Here is a 20,644-nt window from a genome sequence, read left to right as displayed (position 1 = left end):
CATTTCGTTGTGCAAGCTTCTTATTCGCCAAAAAATTGGCCTAAGTGTTCAAAGGGGGGAGAGTGTGAAAGGCCCGAATGAGACTGCGCGACAAAGAAGTAATAATCTCGTCGCGCAAGCATGTGTTGTCGCGAAGCGTTAGAGTCGTCGCGCATGCTTGTGTTCTGTACACTTTGCGAGACCGAGACACTCTATTCGTTGCGCAATCCCTAAACCCCAAACCCTAAAACCTAAAACCTAAACCCTAAACTAGTTTCAATGATCCAACAGGCAAACTTGTTTTTTATACTTCGAGATTGTATACGCCGAAAATTGGAAAAAACAAACATTAAGAGATCAGGTAACGGGACAAAATTTTTCGACGGTTATAAATGAAAAGTCACAATTTAACGGTTATTTTATGTAAGACTCGTGTCTTGGGGAAACAAGAACGGTGAGCAATCCCACATCGCTCTGGGAGGGAAAGGTGAAGTGCTTAAATGTGTGGGCACTTCTCTTCCTAGCACGAGGCCTTTTGGGAGCTCACTGGCTTCTGATTCTTAGGAACTCTGAAATTAAGCGAGTTGGGGGCTAGAGCAATCCCAGGATAGGTGACCCACTAGGAAGTTGCTCGTGAGCTCCCAGAAACAAAACCGTGAGGGCAGAGAGGGGGGCCCAAAGCGAACAATATCGTGCTAGGGAGTCGGGTCGTGACAAATGGTATTAGAGCCGGATCCCGACCGGAAGTGTGCCTGCGAGGACGCTGGGCCCCAAGGGGTGGATTGTAAGACTCGTGTCTTGGGGAAACAAGAACGGTGAGCAATCCCACATCGCTCGGGGAGGGAAAGGTGAAGTGCTTAAATGTGTGGGCACTTCTCTTCCTAGCACGAGGCCTTTTGGGAGCTCACTGGCTTCATTCTTAGGAACTCTAAAGTTAAGCGAGTTGGGGGCTAGAGCAATCCCAGGATGGGTGACCCACTGGGAAGTTGCTCGTGAGCTCCCAGAAACAAAACCGTGAGGACAGAGAGGGGGGCCCAAAGCAAACAATATCGTGCTAGGGGAGTCGGGTCGTGACATTTTAACTTCGATTTTGATGATTTTTTTACAGCTACACTCCTTAACCCTAAATGAATACAATGACTGAATTTGATATTCAATTTAAGATATTTACACTAGGGGATACCACATAATCTTATGTTATATTTAACAAAAATATATATAAACTCTTCATTGTTGGTGATTACATTGTTCTGATGGCATACGCATTCTACGAAACTAGTTTCAGTAATCCAGCCGTCCAACTTGTTTGTTTATACTTCGAGATCATAGACCCCAAAAATTGGAGAAAAAAAAACATTCAGAGATCAAGTAACGGGACAAAACGTTTCGACAGTTATAAATGAAAATTCATGATTTAATGGTTATTTGAACTCTGATTTTGATGATTTTTTACAACTACACTCATTGACCCTATATGAATACAATGAACTAATTTGATTGTCAATTTCAAATATATAAGTGTGTATATATTATATTACAGTAAAATAATATATATTTGCGCAACGAGAGGTATCTTTTCGTCGCGCAAAATGTCTTCACGCGACGGATGGTTGGTTGTCGCGCAAAATTCTAACTTTACACGACGAGTGGGTTCGAGTCGCGCATAACGATGCGCGACGAGAAGAGATTCGAAGCGCAAGTATTTGGCGCCATTTACATATTTAGCTCAAATTGTGTATTATTTTCATTTTTTAAAAATGTTTTGTGTCAATAATTTTCAAACTTTGTATCAAAAGGGCTTGGATATATTGATTTACCAATGTTTTATAACTAAATTTATTTTAATAATGTTTCATTTCTCCACATATATAAGGTTTTGATATAACAACTACATATATTCAAACATTTATATTACACAAAATCTGTACACTAACATAATATAATTACAAAAAATTCATTATTCATCATCTGAACTATATTAACTTTCGTTATCGTCGCTATCATCATTTTCGGTCTCCCAATCCCCCTCATCCTCCTCCTCCTCTATAACTACATCATCATTGTTGCTCGGGCCCACTACAACATCATATTTCGATCATCGAGGTCAATTGTAATTGACTGAATTGGTATTTCGATTGAAGACACTCCTTGTATTTGAAACGGTTCTTGTATAACATTTGTATCTCGAAGTGTTTCCGCATCATTTTCCATTGAAGATTCTAAACGTTGGTTAGCCACATTGTCGACGTCGTTGTCAGTTGGGTCTAGTTCTGGTATATCATACACGTTCCTATGATCCATCTTCTGAACAACTTTCCAACCGCTCCCGGCTTTAGGGTCATCTAGATACACAATTTGTGTTGCCATGTTTGCCAAAAATGTAAGGGTCATCATCATACCAAGTTCTGTTAATGTTCACAGATAGTACGCCATGGTCGATTTTAACACATCCCAACCTATTTGGGTTGGTATCAAACCATTTACACTTAAACAGGATCCCTTGGTATCGATCTTTGTAAAGCAATTGCACGACAGTTGTGAGTTTGCCATAGAAATCAATGTCCGTACTTTCGCCTCCACCTGGGACATGGACACCGCTGTTTTGCGTACACAACTTGTCATCTCGTGCAGCCCCCAAAAATTTGATGCCGTTAACATTACAACCCGAGAACAATTCAGCTCGAATCGGGCCGAACGCCAAGTTATATAACTCATCACTGTAAGTGGAGGAATTCAATGATTTCAATTTATTCACCTAATATTATACAAAACCATTCACATGTTAGTCTAACAAAATTAAATACTACAATTTATAATTGTCAAATACAAAACACTTATAACTTACAGAATCCAAAAACCATTGTGGAAACAATTCACGGTGTTTCTAGGCAACCAAATGTGACCGATGTTCTCGCTTCATCATCTCTTCATGCTCATCTAAGTATGCCATTATCTCATCACAATTTTTTAGTACGAACCAATGCGCTATCTCTATGTCATTTCTAGAAAACGACTCTCCTCGTCCAGGATCTCCAAAGGGTCGTGCGCTTTAGGCAAAAATAGAAAGTTTTTAATTTCTCATACCTTCATCATTATTGCGCTGAGGACGATTGAAAGCTGTCTCCACATCTTTTAAATACATTCCACAGAAAGTAAGCGACTCATATTGAACCCAAGCCTCTATAATTGATCCTTCGAGCTTGCTATGCGTACACTTTTTCAGCTCTCCGAGAAGCCTGTCAAAATAAAACGATATGATACAAATTAGCAAGCCTGTCATAATGATGCGTACACAAACGATAAAGATTATATATACCTTTCTATTGGATACATCCAGTGATAGTTGACAGGACCAGCAAGCAATGCCTCTTCTGGCAAGTGAACCATCACGTGCATCGTACTTGTGAAGAAAGCTAGAGGGAATATCATCACAAACTTGCATAGGACTTGGACAATGTCATAGCGCAACTGAAACATGTCTGTCTTTCGCAATGTTTTTGCAGTCAGTTGGGAAAAAAATCTGGACAACAACATGATTGGCTTCACTACATCTTCCGGCAATAGGTGTCGAATACCCACAACAAGTAGGTGTTGCATAAACACATGGCAGTCATGGCTCTTAAGTCCAGTAAATTTACCCCCATCAACATTCACGCAACGTGCGATATTAGAAGCATACCCATCAGGAAACTTTACAGACGATACAAACTTTAGAAACTCTTTTTTGTCATTTGGTTTCATAGAAAAGAATGCAAGATCCCTTCTAGCTTTATCATTGTCCCTATTCATCCATAAACCCCTTCGTATGCCCATTCTTTCCAATTCAAGACGAGCTTTGATTGTGTTCTTTGTGTTGCCCTCAATATCTAGAATCGTGCCCACCAATGTGTCGAATACATTTTTCTCAACATGCATCAAATCTAGATTGTGCCTCAATTGGAGTTTCGACCAATATGGGAGCTCAAAAAACATAGGCTTGTGCGTCCAGTTCATATGTGTAGAAGGTCAGTCTGACGTGTTTTTTCCCGAACGCAGCAAAATCCAAACGGTTCAGCTGTTCCAAGATCTCATCACGGACCATTCTCTAGGTCCGAGGCGATGCTCTGTGTTCCTGTCGAACTCTTTGTCTTTTTCCCGTCACTTGTAGTCCCATGGCGACCATCTCCGATGACCAAGGTAACAAACTTTTCCAGCGTGCCAACCAGAAGTTACATCTTCCTTGCATACAGGACATGTCATATAACCCTTTGTGCTCCACCCAGTAAACCATTGCATATGCTGAAAAGTCATTCATAGTCCACATAATGCTGCCCAAAGTGAACATCTTCCTGTAAATCATTCACTCATCAACTAGCGGTCTTAAGTAAACATCGATTGACCTGTCAGGATCCTCAGTTATCAAAACAATCATCATCATGTTTTCTTTTTTTATGCATTTCCAAGGCAGCAAATTATATGGGAATACGAAAATCGGCCAAGTGTTGTGGTGTTAGTTTAGAACCCCATACGAATTGAATTCGTCAGTGGCAAGTCCCAATCTAACATTTCGGGGATCAGTAGCAAAATCGGGGAACGTTCGATCGAACTCTTTCCATGCCTCCCCATCTACAGGATGCCGCATCACATCATCGTCTACCCGTTTTTCCTTTGTCATCTCATGTCTGTGCCAGTATGCGTCGACATATACAATCGCTGCAACCTAGGTTTCAGGGACTGATAACGCATGACTTTTTGTGGGATTTTAGTCATTCGATTATGAGATGTCATTTTGAACCTCAACTCATTGCATACAGGGCATATATCCAACGTTTCATGCTCTTTGTAGAATAACATGCAATTGTTTTTGCCAGCATGAATTTTTTAATAACCCAATCCAAGACCATTCAACACATTCTCTTGAAAACCCCCAAAAAGTAATCAAAACACAGGTTCGACATACTATACTTTATTTTCCCGTGCATTAGCTCCACAATGGCCGTGAGAACGGAAAAGCTCTTGCACCCCGGGTATAACTCTTGGTTGACATTTTTTAATAGTTTTTCATATTGTTCAAACTCTGCACTGTCTATTGGTTTAGGCACGTCATCTTCCCCTTCCTGATTGATGTTGGTCGATGCAAATGGAAAAGCATCCTGTATAATATCCATGACTTGATCATTAGGATCTAAAATAGGTTCAACATTGTCCACTCTTGTGGCATTTGAAGACGAAGCATGGTCTAATTGTTCCCCGTGAAGGTTCCAAATGCTATATCTCTCAATCATTCCATTCCTTACTAAATGAAATCCAACATTTTCAATTGTCTCGCACAACGTGTTATTACACCTCCTACAAGGACAACGGATTCTAGTTGCACCCGCGTTGTGTCTATGTGCAAACTCAATAAAATCCTCAATTCCATCCAAGTATTCGTCCGTGCATCTATTCGGGTTATGTATCCACCTTATGCTCATAATTCCTGAAACCACAATCACAACACAACAATCACAATAACTTCATACGAAGTTATAATGTCACCTTATGCCTCGGGTAAGGGCTCTATCCCATTTGGGAATGCATAGGCCTGTCACGTAGCCTACGACTACATAAGATTAGATTTCGACGTGGATGAATTTCGGCAACATCTCGACATAGTTCTTGAGGTGGGCATAGGTATAAATACCTACGTACCACCCGAAGAACGTACCGAGATGACACCGAAATCTCCACAATTGATTCCTAATCCTATAGCCGTAGATTACGTGACAACACTATACATTACCAAACTGTCCAAATAATGGGACAATTCAAGAATTAATTGGACCGCAATCATGCTTTACGCATCCATGCACGAAATCCAACTAATCTCAAACGGGAAACTAACTGTTACTAAACATAAAAATAAAAGTACGAAGTTAATTTCAATTAACGTCGTACATCACAACATATTGTGTTACGTGACGTACAATTTAACAACATAATATAAATAGAACTTCACAAAAAAAATATAAACACAACATACTAACTTTAACATTTTTAAAATATAAAACGAATAAAATACCTTCTCAATCGTTCTCCACCAATCGCTAATTACAAATATCCCTAACGAGAACAAAATTAATAACGTTAGTACGAATTTACATTAATACTTTTAAATTAACGACAAAAAATACTTACCCAATGAACGTATTAAATTCCCAGTAGAGGCAGTGGCAGAGAGGTTGAGAGAGGCGGAATGTTATTTTTTTTGCATTCTACCTCTGCAATGGCAGAATTCTAATATGAAGAAGAAGGACTTTGCGCGACAAAGCACGGAATTCGTCGCGCAAACTGCCGTTGCGAAAAACCACTTTTTCGTCGCACAAAACAACATTTTCGTCGCGCAATCACGTGTCGACATCAAACTTTTGTGCGACGCATGATACTGTTTGTCGCACAAACTTTCGACACGCAAATTTAACTATCGTCGCGCAAAAACAACATTCCGTCGCGCAAACTCAATATTTCATCGCGCAAACTCAAACTTTCGTCACGCAAACAAAAATATCCCATGCAAGTATTTTGGCGCCAAAAAAATCCCTCGTTTTCTTACGCGACGATAATTAATGTCGTCGCGCTAAGTTGTCATTTGCGACGAAAAGTGTCGCCGCACAAGTTTTTGCCGTAAATAACGGGACCCACTGTTTTCTGTCCACCTTTGCGAGACAAAATTTTGAACCGTCGCGCTAGGTTTTCTTACTCGATGATAATATCATCGCACAAGTGTTTCGCGCCAAAAAGAATACCCGGCTTTTTTTCTTCCCTTTGCGCTAAGGCATTTTGTGTCGCGCTAAGACATTTTGCGTGACGACATGTTTTTGTCGCACAAGTTTTCAGTGGTATGCGCGACGAATATTTTTTCCCGTCGACATAGTGCATTTTATGCGACGAATTTGTCTTCGTCGCGCAAATTGTAAAACGTAGTAGTGGTCATACGAGAAACAAATGACTAGTCATCATTTTATGAAATCAATTTAATGCAATGTGATGCAATGCACAATTTACCTTTGTCAATTTGCTTGAACCTCCATAGGATAGTTGTTAGTTAAGAACACCTAGAAAAGCTATTCTTAATCTAAACTTGAGTTTGATAAAAACAATAAAAATCCTATTACAAGATTGTCAAGGGAAGCCAAAAGAAAAACTCAAAATGCATACATTAACAGTTTTGCTAGATTGAATTAATGTCTTCTAGCTATATACCTTATCTTTTTGCTGGGCCATGAGTTGAATGCAGAGGCAGAGCATGGACTTGGGGTCAAGTTTGACTTGTAAAATAATTAGGAATTGAATGGCTCCTACGTTCAATTTTTTTTTTTTTTGTCCGAGCCATTTTAGATTTTCGATCTAGTGAGCATCCACAATCATGCTCTCTATTTTTAAGTTAAATTTTAGCTAAAAATATATAAAAGTTATTTTAGAAGCTCTCTATAAAATTTAAACTTCAATCGTGCTCTCTAGTTTAGGGAGTCATAAATGTCATAACTCTTTTTTTATTGGTCCATCTGTATTAAAAAATAAAATAAAAAATAGTTAGCATTAAATAAAGGTTTGAAATACTCATTAAATAAAGCAGCATTAAATTATAGGAAGCCACTAGGAGTCCTTTCTCTCTCCTCAAGTTTAGGAGCTCCTAGAGGTCTCCTTATTTTAGGAGGTGGATAGAGAGCATGGTTGGAGTTGTATTTTTACAATTCCTCTCTAAAATTTGTCTAAGGAGGTGGTTTAGGGAGCCCATTGTGGATGCTCTCATCTCAAAGAAAGAAAACCTTAAGTTTGCAAGCAAGTTTTCTACGTATGTATATATGAAAAACTGACATTTATGAAAATAATATATCCATATTTTTATGTAAGCCAACTTTCTAAATCCATGTACTGATATTTATTAGGGAAATATTGGAGAAACTGATTATTTTGAAAAATTAAATGTGAAAAACTGAACAAAAATTTGACGGGTTACATATTTCAACTCATTAGCTTAGGTTGTGAAGACCTAAGCAACAAGCCTAGTGCACTGTCGATCACTTCAGTGTCTACCGATTTTCCTTTCCATATTGTTAGATTATTCCCTGCTGTAACAGTTTTACACACTTGCATTTAGAAAATAATTGTACAGCTCTTATTAGCAACAGTTTTACACACTTGCATGAATCTCACTATGTTAAAGCAAGCACATAGCACACCTTTATTGAAAACAAAGCTAGCCTGTTGTATTACAGTGACAAAACAAAACAAAACACGAAAAAAAGATAGGGAGGAAATGGCTACGGAGAGACTTACACGACAAAAAGAGATAATAGCGAACACTGCTTGTATTACAGTTGAGTATGGGAAGAGTAGCCTCTGCAAAGAGAGAAAAAGTTGCCTGTGCCCAGGTGAGTTGAAATACTTTTGGCTCAAATATGCCAACATCTGCTCCTCGCACTTTTGCAAGATTTGTTTAGATTGTCAAGAAGACCACCAAAATAGAAATTTTGTTGGTCCGAGCAACCCCTTGCAAAGTTGGTTAATCATAGTGTTTGGGCCAAAATTGACACACCCAAACAAATAAAATTAGGCCTGTAATAAAGCTGCAAAAAATCAAAGAAAGATGGAAGCCCAAAAAACCAGAAGAGACCAGCCCAAGGCTCATCAGAGCAAACAAGGCAATAGGAAGAGGGAGTCCAGAAATAGGAACAATCCCACGTGACATTTCTGGGATAAAAGTCAGCAATGGCAACTGTCATAGAAGAAGTGATTGAAGGGTTCATGACATCAAGTTGATTCTGAAAAAAACTCAAGATCAAATCCCTCTTACATACATATATATATATTCAGAGATTTTTCTTCTGTCTTTTCAGAGAAGGTAATTCTCCCAAGAAGATAAGCAAGTTACAATCTCAGAGAGGGATAAGTAGGAAAGCAGGGAGCTGTCCAGAAAAGGAATCAAACTAACCATCACGGGTAAAATATCACAAGGGGCAGTTGAAATTGGGAAAGAGATTAGGTTCCTTTTCAAGAAAATCAGGGAAGTGATTGCCTATTTGAGAGCCTATCTGCCAAAACTGAAGAAATCCTTTCTTTTTTCCTTCCATTAAAGAAGAGAAAAAGGGGGGAGATATCTTTGCCGCCCAATAAATAAACACAATCACCCTACTCCAGAGAAGAAACAGTTTACTATAAATACAAGAATGAGTGAATAGGGTAAGACACACAACAACAAAACAAAAACACAACAACAATCAATCCAACACTCAAGTCATCAATCAAACAAACAACTCAAAATCAACCAGAAGCTCACTTGAATTCCAAGTGAAAACCAGCTTTAGATTAGAATTCCCAAGGTTCAGACTTAGAAAATAAGTCATTCAAAACGAGATTTCTCTCGTTACAATTTTGGTTTAGCAAAAAACCAAGACAGGTAGAGCTTGAGCTTTTCCCAAACATGAAAACCTCAACAAATTTTACAGGCAGTCTCTAGCCCATCAAGTCCTCGAGAACCACTGCCTCTTACAGATCAAGAAGGTAGTTCGCCACCTCGTAAGCTTCACAAAAGCTTAAGGTACATTGAAGCTCTGCCAGAATCAACCTTTGTATCGATTTATAGTTGAAGCTTAGCACAAGGTTGTCAACGGTCCACCAAAGCGCCTCCAGTCCCGGGCATTTCCAGTAATGTAACCTTCCATCTCGGCGAAATGGAGTTCCAATCAGATCTTCATCTCTAGCATGAGTATTTATTGTTATAGTTTTGTAAAGGCGCTCGCTTAAAACAATTTAAATTCCATCAACCATTACTCGGCCAGAACAACCTCTTTATACTTGAGATAAATTGTTAAAGTCCTCACCAGTCTGAGGCAAGAAAAGAACTTACTTGGGAGATATTCCTCACCCAAATTCACAATCGCTTGTTTGCAGAAATCAGTAACTTGGGGCGCAAGTTATCCATTCCAAACTAAGTCTGCTAGAATTTTATTACTAGCAAGGCACGCCAAGACACCAAAGAAAGCGACTTGTTGACCACTATGGTTCTCAAGGCAGTGGGGAACTTTGCCCTTCCATCATAGGAGTAAACGCAAAACAGGCAAACAATTTGGCACTCCCAGTGGGACTTCTCAGTATACATTTTCTCATTGAGTTCTTTACCACTCCATGAATACTGGAAGCTCTAGCCATAACCCACACCACGACATGGAAATAAACCAAGTGGCCCTCAGGGAAGGACTGGAATCGAAGAAAGTGATGCCCTGGCATTCAAAGACATGGCAAAGACAGGAGCAGGAGGTCCAGGACTGCCTGTATGATGAACTGACAGGAATCTGTGTTACGATAAGAGGTCACAACACAAAGGAGCCAAGATACCCTTAATAATATGACAGCCATGATGCAATGGCAGGTCAACAGTATTCAGAAGGATCGGAGGTCGCCATGGCTGTAATTCCTAATCTCGATGAGGTGGTCCAAAGAATTAGACCTTCCCTATGGTCCCCACCGTGATTGGCATGGCCATATCAAGAGAATCCTCTTGCAGTAGCCGGATACGTAACGGGAGAAATCCAGCCGACACAGGAAGTGGTTTTTCCGTCTAAGAACGCCCGCCCCAATACGGCCGAAGCTCCTGCGCCAGACAAGTCCCAGAATCGGCGAGCCTCACTTGTTCCGCAGCCAGCTGGCCCCACAAGATCTCCCTATGGAAATTCTGCCCACAAAGAATATTACCCTACAGCCCGTAAGATGGACTCTAATCCATTCCTCCACCGCAAGAGGAAGAGAGGCAGAGGGGAAACTATCCTTATGCTAATAACGCGTAAAGTGCAGGGGCAAATCTGAGGAACCACCCACGACGGAAGAGCCGAGGAGCACAGGGAAGAAGTTCGCTTAGACCATATGGGGCGTAACCACGATTTGCTCAAATGTATCAGTGGACAAAACCCTCCCCGCTAATGCTCTAAATGACGTGGGGGCATTGCAGAGGATGATCAGGGAAATGATGGAGCCTGAAGCCGGAGGGGGAAAGGCCCACCTATAGGAAACCATATCCACCTTACATCGATCGATACCCTTGTCCCCAGGTTTTAAAGTACCAAACTTCACTTTATTCAACGGAGAGAATCCTCATGCTTCATCAGTTGAGCACGTAGGCAGATTTTCCACCTAATGCATAGCCATAGAGAATAACCCACTGTTAAAGCTAAGACTTTTTGGGAACTCTCTCTTTGGACAAGCTTTCACTTGGTACACTAACCTGCCAGCAAATTCTATTCAGACTTGGGAGCAAATGGAGAGCGTCTTCCATGACTACTATTACAGGATTCAAATTAAGTCACCATCAGCTGACCTTGCCGCTCTCAAACAGAGTGAAGATGAACCTGCCCAAGACTTTATAAACAGTGTTCAGAAGCTCAAAATGAAGTGCCAAATCCCCATCGAAGAAAGACACTTCATCCAAATGGCTCAGGCCGCCTCAAAATTTCTTTGAGGAAAAGATTTGATGGGATGTTGTTTGGAGATCCGCAGAACTGCGATAAAGCGCCAAGTACGAGGAATTGCTCAGAGAGGAACAAGAAGAGAAACTCTTCCAAAGGCATCGTATTACAAATCCCCTTCTTCCTTAATACATATGATTGAAGTGGAGTCAGAAGAAGATGCAGAGAAATCGGAGGAGAGAGAGGTTGCAGCTATGAAATGGCAAAATTAAAGGCCCCATCACTTGTAAAACCCTTACAAAGCCACCATTCACAGGAGGGTTCGCTCCAAACAAACCCATGCAGAACAAAGTATATTCTTTCGATCTGACCAAAGTAGATGCTTTGTTTGATGAAATGTTGCTACAGAAAGCAATAGAGACGCCTCACAATGCCCAAACCAAGAACTCAAGGGCGCACAAGATTGCAGATGGCACAATTCTTGGAATCATTCTACCAATAGTTGTGTTGTTTTCAGAGATGTTATACAGAAGGGATAATGAGGAAGGTCAAGCTAGCGTAAAAACCTCCATCCGTCACCACGCATCCTTTCCCGCCACAAGTTAATATGGTCAACCTAAATTGGCCGTAACGAAAGAAGCACGTAATATAGAGGCGACTCCAGTAGAAGCGCATAGTTTCAAAGGAGACTATGGAAAGACCAAAAGCAACCATTTCACCGAATAGTGCTCGCAAAGAGTGCAAGTGTGAGGTCGAGCCGAGGTAATCTGAAAACAGATCCGCCCACCCAAGTGTTTTTGACCGGATCGGAACCACGCCCCAGTGATAAGGCCAGAGAAACTACCCTAGGCCTGTCCAATCCAATGTAAGAATGACTAAGCCCAAGGAAGAAAAATCAATAAGAGTGCCTGTATGATAAACCTTTGGCCATCATTGAAGGCGTGGTATTCGTCGAAAAGTGGCATCAACAATGGAGCCGATAAGAACCCAAAGAAGGAGGGTTCAGAGACAAGATCGCACATTCTCAATAACGAAAAACGCACAGTGCTTCCAGAGGCCAATCCCGCCAAAAAGGGAAAGAGCTGTAAATATTTCCTGCATGTAACAAGCAATCTCTCAACCACGAAGTTGAAAAAGCAGAATCCTCAAAGAAACCTTCTATCCATTCTACCTCCGCTTAGAAAATCTACTTAAAACTCTCCGACTGCAGAGAAAAAACCGATCCTATTCCGTGAGAAGGGCAAGGAGACTGGGTTGAGGAATATGAAGAGGAGCAAATGGATTATGAACCATCTACAGATGACTGTAATGCGCTCCTCGGAATGTAAGAACTAGGAGAATGGACGAGGAGTATGATGGAGAATGATGGATTATGACGGAGAATTGGATGCGGAAACCGAGGCCTTGGTGCGACTGGAGGACTTGTTACGTGTCTTGACCTAGGCATCAATATGATGTTCATTCCGCCGTAAAAGTTCGGGCGAGAAGGACTAAAGAGCACTCGACGAGACGATTTTCCCAAGAAAGTTTTGAATGCAAGTTGGTAGAAGCGAAGAAATGCCGTAACAACAAATGCATACCCCGGATGTATGAACAACCCACAAGTTGGCTACAGATCGCCTTTGCTTCTCCAAACCAACCAAAGAAATGGCAAACCACCTCGCACTTTGTTTATAACAGCAAACTTTGGGGGTGTTCCTATTCCCAAAACTATGGTAGATGGAGGTGCAGCCATCAACCTTCTGCCTCACAGAATGCTGAGCAAAATGGGCAGAACAGAAAAGGATTTAATTCCAACCCGCCTAACCATCACCAATTTCGCAGGAGGCATCACCAAAACCCTTGGGATCCTAGATGTGGATGTTTTAGTAGGAAGCAAGAAGCTGAAGGTTGCATTCTTTGTGGTAGATACTACCTCTACCACTTACAATGCATTGCTTGGCAGAGACTGGATTCACCAGAGTCTATGTGTTCCTTCCACTCTTCATCAACAGTTAGCTTTATGGAATGAAGAAGGCTACATGGAGATAATAGAGGCCGATCCACGGCCATTTCTACCTTCTGCCATGTGTTGTGAGGCAAGGTATTATCATGATGACCTTGGTCCTTTCACCTTCTTTGGAGTCAACCAGAACGGCCGCCCCCATGGTGTCACGGCCCAGAGGCTCATTGAAGAAGGTCTAACCAATTCCTTGGAGGATTGGAACAGACCTTTTGTTCTAAATTTCCATAGCACTAATGTCTAGTCCCAATCAACAAGAAAAGGATCGAGCTGCAACAATCCGGTCCATTACAAAAAGATTGTTGATATACTGGGAGGAAAGAAAGTTTTTTGCGCAGAATCCACCATCAATATGGCGAATTCACTCATGAAAGCACGGAAAGCCAGTGGAGGAAGAGGAACTACAGGAGGAAGTGCTAGATTTTGCACCAGCCGCACTGGATGACTCTCTGCCAGAGGTAGAAGATCCTTTGCAGGAAATAAACTTAGGAACAGGGGAGGATCCAAGGCCTACCTTTATCAGCGCACTATTGAAAGAGCCACTTAAGAATGAACTCGTTGCACTTCTACAAGAGTTCAAAGATTGTTTTGCTTGGCATTATCATGAGATGCCAGGATTAGACAGGGAATTGGTAGAACACAAGCTGCCAATCAAAGAGGGATACCTTCCGGTCAAGCAGGCCAGAAGAAGATGTCCATGGACACAGAACTAAAAGTCAAAGAAGAAATAGAAAGGCTGCTCAAGGCAGGATTCATCAGCCTGCCATCTATGCTGATTGGCTAGCTAATATTGTACCAGTTCTAAAAGGAAAATCGCGCTGACCATGGATTACGTAAACTCGAATGAAGCCTCTCCCAAGGATGAGTACCTATGCCAATGGCGTATATGCTAGTAGATGGAGCTGCCCACAACCAGATGCTATCCTTTATGGATGGCAACGCAGTTACAATCAGATCATGATGGCAGAAGAAGATATCCACAAGACAGCCTTCATGTGTCCAGGGCATATAGGTGCTTTTGAATACACTGTAATGCCTTTTGGCTTGAGAAATGCAGGGGCTACCTATCAAAGGGCAATGAATTCTGTTTTCCACGATATGATTGGACATTCCCTGGAAGTTTATATTGATGATGTTGTGATTAAATCACCAGAGGAGGGAAACCACATGACAAATCTAAGAAGAGCATTCCTAAGAATGAGGCAACATAAACTGAAAATGAACCCAAAGAAGTGCGTTTTTGGAGTTCAAGCGGGAAATTTCCTAGGATTCTTGGTCCACCAAAGAGGCATAGAGATCGACAAAAACAAAGCAAAATCCATCATAGAAGCTTTGCCACCTAGGAACAAGAAGGAATCGCAAAGTCTCTTAGGAAAAATTAATTTTTTAAGGAGATTTATATCCAATTCTGCAGGAAAGATCCAGCCTTTCTCTTCTTTGTTAACATTAAAACAAGAACAAACCTTTAAGTGGGAAGAACAGCACCAACAAGCTTTTGAGGAAATCAAGCATTACCTCTCAAATCCACCAGTTCTGTCCCCACCAAAGAGAGGCAGACCACTTAAGCTCTATATATCTGCATCGGAAGTATCCATTGGAAGTTTGTTGGTTCAGGATAACAAGGAAGGAAAGGAACATGCGGTTTATTACCTAAGCAGAACTCTAACAGAAGTGGAAAGAAAATATTCTGCAATTGAAAGACTTTGCCTTTAGCCTTGTACTTCACTGCTGTAAAGCTCAGACATTACATGCTGCCATACACCATCTATATCATTGCCAAAACAGATCTGATCAAATACATGCTAACAAGACCAATGCTAAGAGGCAGAATTGGAAAATGGACCTTGGCCTTGACAGAATTTGCCTTCAGATATGTTCCTCAGAAAGCCGTCAAAGGACAAGCTGTGGCAGACTTCCTAGCAGATCATCCCGGAGAGGAGATTGAAAATATGGACTCTTTAGACATAGCAAATGCAGATCTATTAACCAGAGCTCACACCTGCCTCAACAATCCTATCTACTCAGTTCATCTTGCACCTTGGAAGTTATACTTTGATGGATCAAAAACTGATATAACTTCAGGGGCAGGAATTGTCTTGGAAGAACCACTTGGAATCAGACACTGCTACTCTTTCCAATTGGATTTCCAATGCACCAACAACAGGGCAGAATATGAGGCCTTAATCATTGGCTTAGAAATACTGGTAGAACTAGGAATCAATCTGTGGAAATTCTGGGAGATTCCATGCTGGTTTTAAAACAAATTGCTGGGGAATACAAGTGCCTAAGCCCTTCTTTGGCTGTCTACTTGGTGGCAGCTAGGAATCTTCTGATAGAATTCAGAGAAGCCACTTGGGAACATATCCCAAGGGAAGAAAATTTTATGCCAATGAATTGGCCCGGTGGCAACAGCGCATAAATGCCCAAGACTGTACAAAGAATCATCAGATAGAAAAGAAAAGCCTACCATCTGCTCGGCCAGGGGATGGAGATAGATGTCAACTCGCCACAATCACTGAAGATGATTGGAGAAATCCTATCATGACCTATCTACGATATCCAACTTTGCCATTTGAGAAGAGAGTCAGAATCATGGCTTTAAACTACCTTATGTGGAATGAAGATTTGGTCCGAAAGAGCAAGGATGAGGTGCTTTTAAGGTGCCTCGGAAAGAAAGAATACATAAAAGTTATGGGGGAAACCCATGAAGGAATCTGTGGAGCGCATCAAGGTGGGAGAAAAATGTGCTGGTTAATTAGGAGATATGGCTACTTCGGCCAACCATGATGAAAGATTGCATTAACTATTCCAAGGGGTGTGAATCTTGTCAAAGACACGGCCCAGTCCAAAGCAGGCTCCATCAGTTCCCATGAATCCAGTGGTAAAACCATGGCCCTTTAGAGGATGGGCAATGGATCTCATTGGTAAGATCTATCCACCAAAGCAGAAGATCGCTTATCATTGTTGCCACAGCACTATTTCACTAAGTGGGTGGAAGCCAAGGTGTTAAATCTACTACATCTCAAGAGATCATCATTTTCATAGAAGAGCAGATTATCCAAAGATTTGGCATCCCAGAATCAATCACAACTGATAGAGGATCCTCCTTCATATCCGGAGAAATGCTGGACATGGCAGAGGCATTCAAAATCGACGCTCCAATCCACTCCTTATTATGCCCAAGCCAATGGACAGGCGGAATCAAGCAACAAAGTGATCATCAACATTATCAGGAAAATGCTTGAGAAGAATCCGAAACAATGGCATGAGAAGTCCGAAACTCTGTGGGCATATAGAACTTCAAAAGAGAAGCGATCGCATGACTCTATGCGTTAACCTACGGTCATGATGCACTCGCCATGGAGATAGCGCTCACCTCGTAATTGCTCACCAACATGACTTAGTTGGAGAAAACTACCCCGTGCCATGCCGGAACTGAGGGATTGGATGCAAGCGCACTGACACTCTCAACGAACTCGGCAGAAAACAGTCAGATCAAGGGCCTACAACAAGAGAGTCAGAACAAGAGTTTTGAAGAAGGGAGATAGTCCGAAAGGTTCTGGAACCCATGTGGTCGGGTTATGGAAAATGGTCGCTACATGGGAAGGCCCTTTCATAATCAATCGATCCCTCGGAATGGGGGCATACAAAGGTTGCAGGATAGGGATGGAGAAATTCATACGGCCCCAATCAATGGCAAATGGTTAAAAAGTTTTATCCAACCATGTGGGATTCGCAAGCTGTATAAACAGACCGGGATAGACACAAGATTACATTAAAAATCTTTTGATTCCTTTCAAAATTACCCTTGTTTTAGATTTACTTTGAGTTTGTCCCTTTGTTGTACTTCTACTGTTTTCCGTTAAACGGGGGAATTTACCACGCGCCAATTTAATGGCCATTATAATATTTAAGTCCAAAACTGCTCCAAAACGATTCAGGACTTAAGCATTGTTTGGGCCAAAATTGACACACCCAAAAAATAAAATTAGGCCTGTAATAAAGCTGCAAAAAATCAAAGAAAGATGGAAGCCCAAAAAACCAGTAAGAGACCAGCCCAAGGCTCATCGAGCAAACAAGGCAATAGGAAGAGGGAGTCCGAAATAGGAACAATCCCACGTGACATTTCTGGGATAAAAGTCAGCAATGGCAATGTCATAGAAGAAGTGATTGAAGGGTTCATGACATCAAGTTGATTCTGAAAAAACAAGATCAAATCCCTCTTACATACATATATATATTCAGAGATTTTTCTTCTGTCTTTTCAGAGAAGGTAATTCTCCCAAGAAGATAAGCAAGTTACAATCTAAGAGAGGGATAAGTAGGAAAGCAGGGAGCTGTCCAGAAAAGGAATCAAACTAACCATCACGGGTAAAATATCACAAGGGGCAGTTGAAATTGGGAAAGAGATTAGGTTCCTTTTCAAGAAAATCAGGGAAGTGATTGCCTATTTGAGAGCCTATCTGCCAAAACTGAAGAAATCCTTTTTTTTCCTTCCATTAAAGAAGAGAAAAAGGGGGGAGATATCTTTGCCGCCCAATAAATAAACACAATCACCCTACTCCAGAGAAGAAACAGTTTACTATAAATACAAGAATGAGTGAACAGGGTAAGACACACAACAACAAAACAAAAACACAACAACAATCAATCCAACACTCAAGTCATCAATCAAACAAACAACTCAAAATCAACCAGAAGCTCACTTGAATTCCAAGTGAAAACCAGCTTTAGATTAGAATTCCCAAGGTTCAGACTTAGAAAATAAGTCATTCAAAACGAGATTTCTCTCGTTACAATTTTGGTTTAGCAAAAAACCAAGACAGGTAGAGCTTGAGCTTTTCCCAAACATGAAAACCTCAACAAATTTTACAAGTCTCTAGCCCATGAAGTCCTCGAGAACGCCACTACGCCTTACAGATCAAGAAGCCGCATTCGCCACTCGTAAGCTTCACAAAAGCTTAAGATACATTGAAGCTCGCCAGAATCAACCTTTGGTATCGATTTATAGTTGAAGCTTAGCAGTCAAGGTTGTCAACGGTCCAATTACTTAAGAGTCTCGATCCGGCCGGGCATTTCAATGTAACCTTCCATCTCGATGAAATGGAGTTCCAATCAGTATCTTCATCTCTCTAGCATGAGTATTTATTGTTATAGTTTTGTAAAAGGCGTTCGCTAAAAACATTTAAATTCCATCAACCATTCTGGCCAGAACAACCTCTTTATACTGAGATAAATTGTTAAAGTCCTCACCAGTCCGAGGCAAGAAAAGAACTTACTTGGGAGATATTCCTCACCCAAATTCACAATCGTTTGTTTGCAGAAATCAGTAACTTGGGGCGCAAGTTATCCATTCCAAACTAAGTCTGCTAGAATTTTTATTACTAGCAGTGGCACGCCGCACACCAAAGAAAGCTGACTTGTTGACCAGTCTATGGTTCTCAAGGCAGTGGGGAACTTTGCCCTTCCATCATAGGAGTAAACGCAAAACGGGCAAACACATAGTAGAAGAAACCTTATTGTTGTCACCTAGTGTGTTTACAACAATTTCACTCTCAACAAGTAAATCTACATCCTGTTCGGTGTTTACAAATTTATCCAGGAGGAAAACATAATCGCTTAAGTAATTGTCTGTGCAATGGCATTGTTCAAAGGCAATGAGATTTCTGAGGTATAAGCTCTGTGTCATCATGTATTTCTAGTTTTGGAATTTTCAGAGTTCCATTATGGAACTGTATCGCAAATAAGTCGTTGCTTGACTCCGGACGAAACTTATCGTTGCTTGATTCCGGACGAAACTTAACTCCGGCCTGGTGTAGTTTTGTCACGCTGGGTATACATGGGAGTTCTTCAGCTTCTGAGGTACCGGTATCCAAATATTGCACATGTAAAGTTCTAATAAAATCAACAAAATGTAAAGGTGGTTCAGTCCACTCCAATTCGTCTTCCGACCTCTGTAAACCCACTACATTTTTGAAGAAATGGTAAGAGAGCTTAATCATTGAAGGCCTCTCAGTCTCAGAATTCTTAACTCTGACTTTGCTTGCGTCGAAAAGATCCTCAAGAATGAAAAATGGCAGCTGATTTTCGAGCAAAAGCATGTCGGGCACTATATTTGTTAACATCCATGGTTTTTTAAATATCCAGTCATTATCATCTCGCAATTCTTTAAAATGGTACCTCAACAATAGCTCAATGACAAAGGCGGCATCAACTAGAATGATACTTACAAACTTGTTACTACTCTTGAAGTGCTGAGCGTTTCCATAACAACCGCGGAGTTTATCTTCTTGGGCCTTTATTTTCTCTACATAATCCTCCAAGCTAACCTTATTATTCCGATGAAGAAAATTTTGTAGGTACCTCTGTTTGTACTCTTCCATGGCTTCTAATTCTTTGTTGTCATGGAGAATTGGGCCTATTGAGACTACTTCCGGGGTGTAAGCGTTATTTCTGCCCCGTAGTCGCAAAGGAACCCTGTAGATACAGCACTCATCAGAGGACCGGCGAGACAAACTATCCAACCGCCGCTTCAAATCTGCTACTGGGGTTTTGTGGTTTTCTACGCCATGTGGAGCTCCATTGCTGCATCCTTCCACTTCTATTATGTGTTGTTCTGATTGTAAGTGATGAGGGTATTATTGGCACCATAATAAACACGTCTTCAAGGTTATATATTTCATTAATTACCTTCACAATAGGTACTAAACCGTACCATGGGAACATTCATATACGCACAACATATTTATAACATACCTACACTCGTGTATATTTGAACACAAGAAGACATGTGCACCACCGTGCACGGTTCACATGAAGTAAGAAGATGAAGAGGAAATAAAGAAGAAGAATACAAAAGAAAATGGAGATGAGAAGAAAAAAAAACACGAATAATGAAAAATGAATTGACAATTATATATGGTTGACATTAGATCTAATATTATATCACAAGAATTAAACTGTTATATCCTCCATTTTAGATCTCATGCTTCCCTTTAAAGAAAAGAATATCAACAACAAAAAAAGAATAAAGTTACAACATTGATCAATTCAAATGTCCAACTACCGGATCATGAGCCTCTGCACTTAGAGACTACACATTTACCCGTATTTCGCTAAATTTAGACCATTATAATAATCTAACTCCTTAGAATGTGACACATCATCAAGTTTTTTTTTCCTTCACTAGAAGAGTTAAGTTTTATTTGTGGGTAACTAAACTCTTGTTTAGAGCATGTTTTTT

General features: G+C 40.8%; 1 pseudogene; it reads right to left on the bottom strand.

Annotated features, from left to right (window-relative positions):
* LOC148919544 (UPF0481 protein At3g47200-like) overlaps positions 1-20,039 on the bottom strand; it is a 28,707-nt pseudogene extending 8,668 nt beyond the window's left edge.
* Between the last annotated feature and the right edge of the window lie 605 nt (positions 20,040-20,644).

This window comes from Prunus mume, linkage group LG2, assembly GCF_029339155.1.
Source record: "Prunus mume cultivar Tortuosa linkage group LG2, ASM2933915v1, whole genome shotgun sequence".
Taxonomy (NCBI): domain Eukaryota; kingdom Viridiplantae; phylum Streptophyta; class Magnoliopsida; order Rosales; family Rosaceae; genus Prunus; species Prunus mume.
This window is presented reverse-complemented; position numbering and strand designations above follow the sequence as displayed.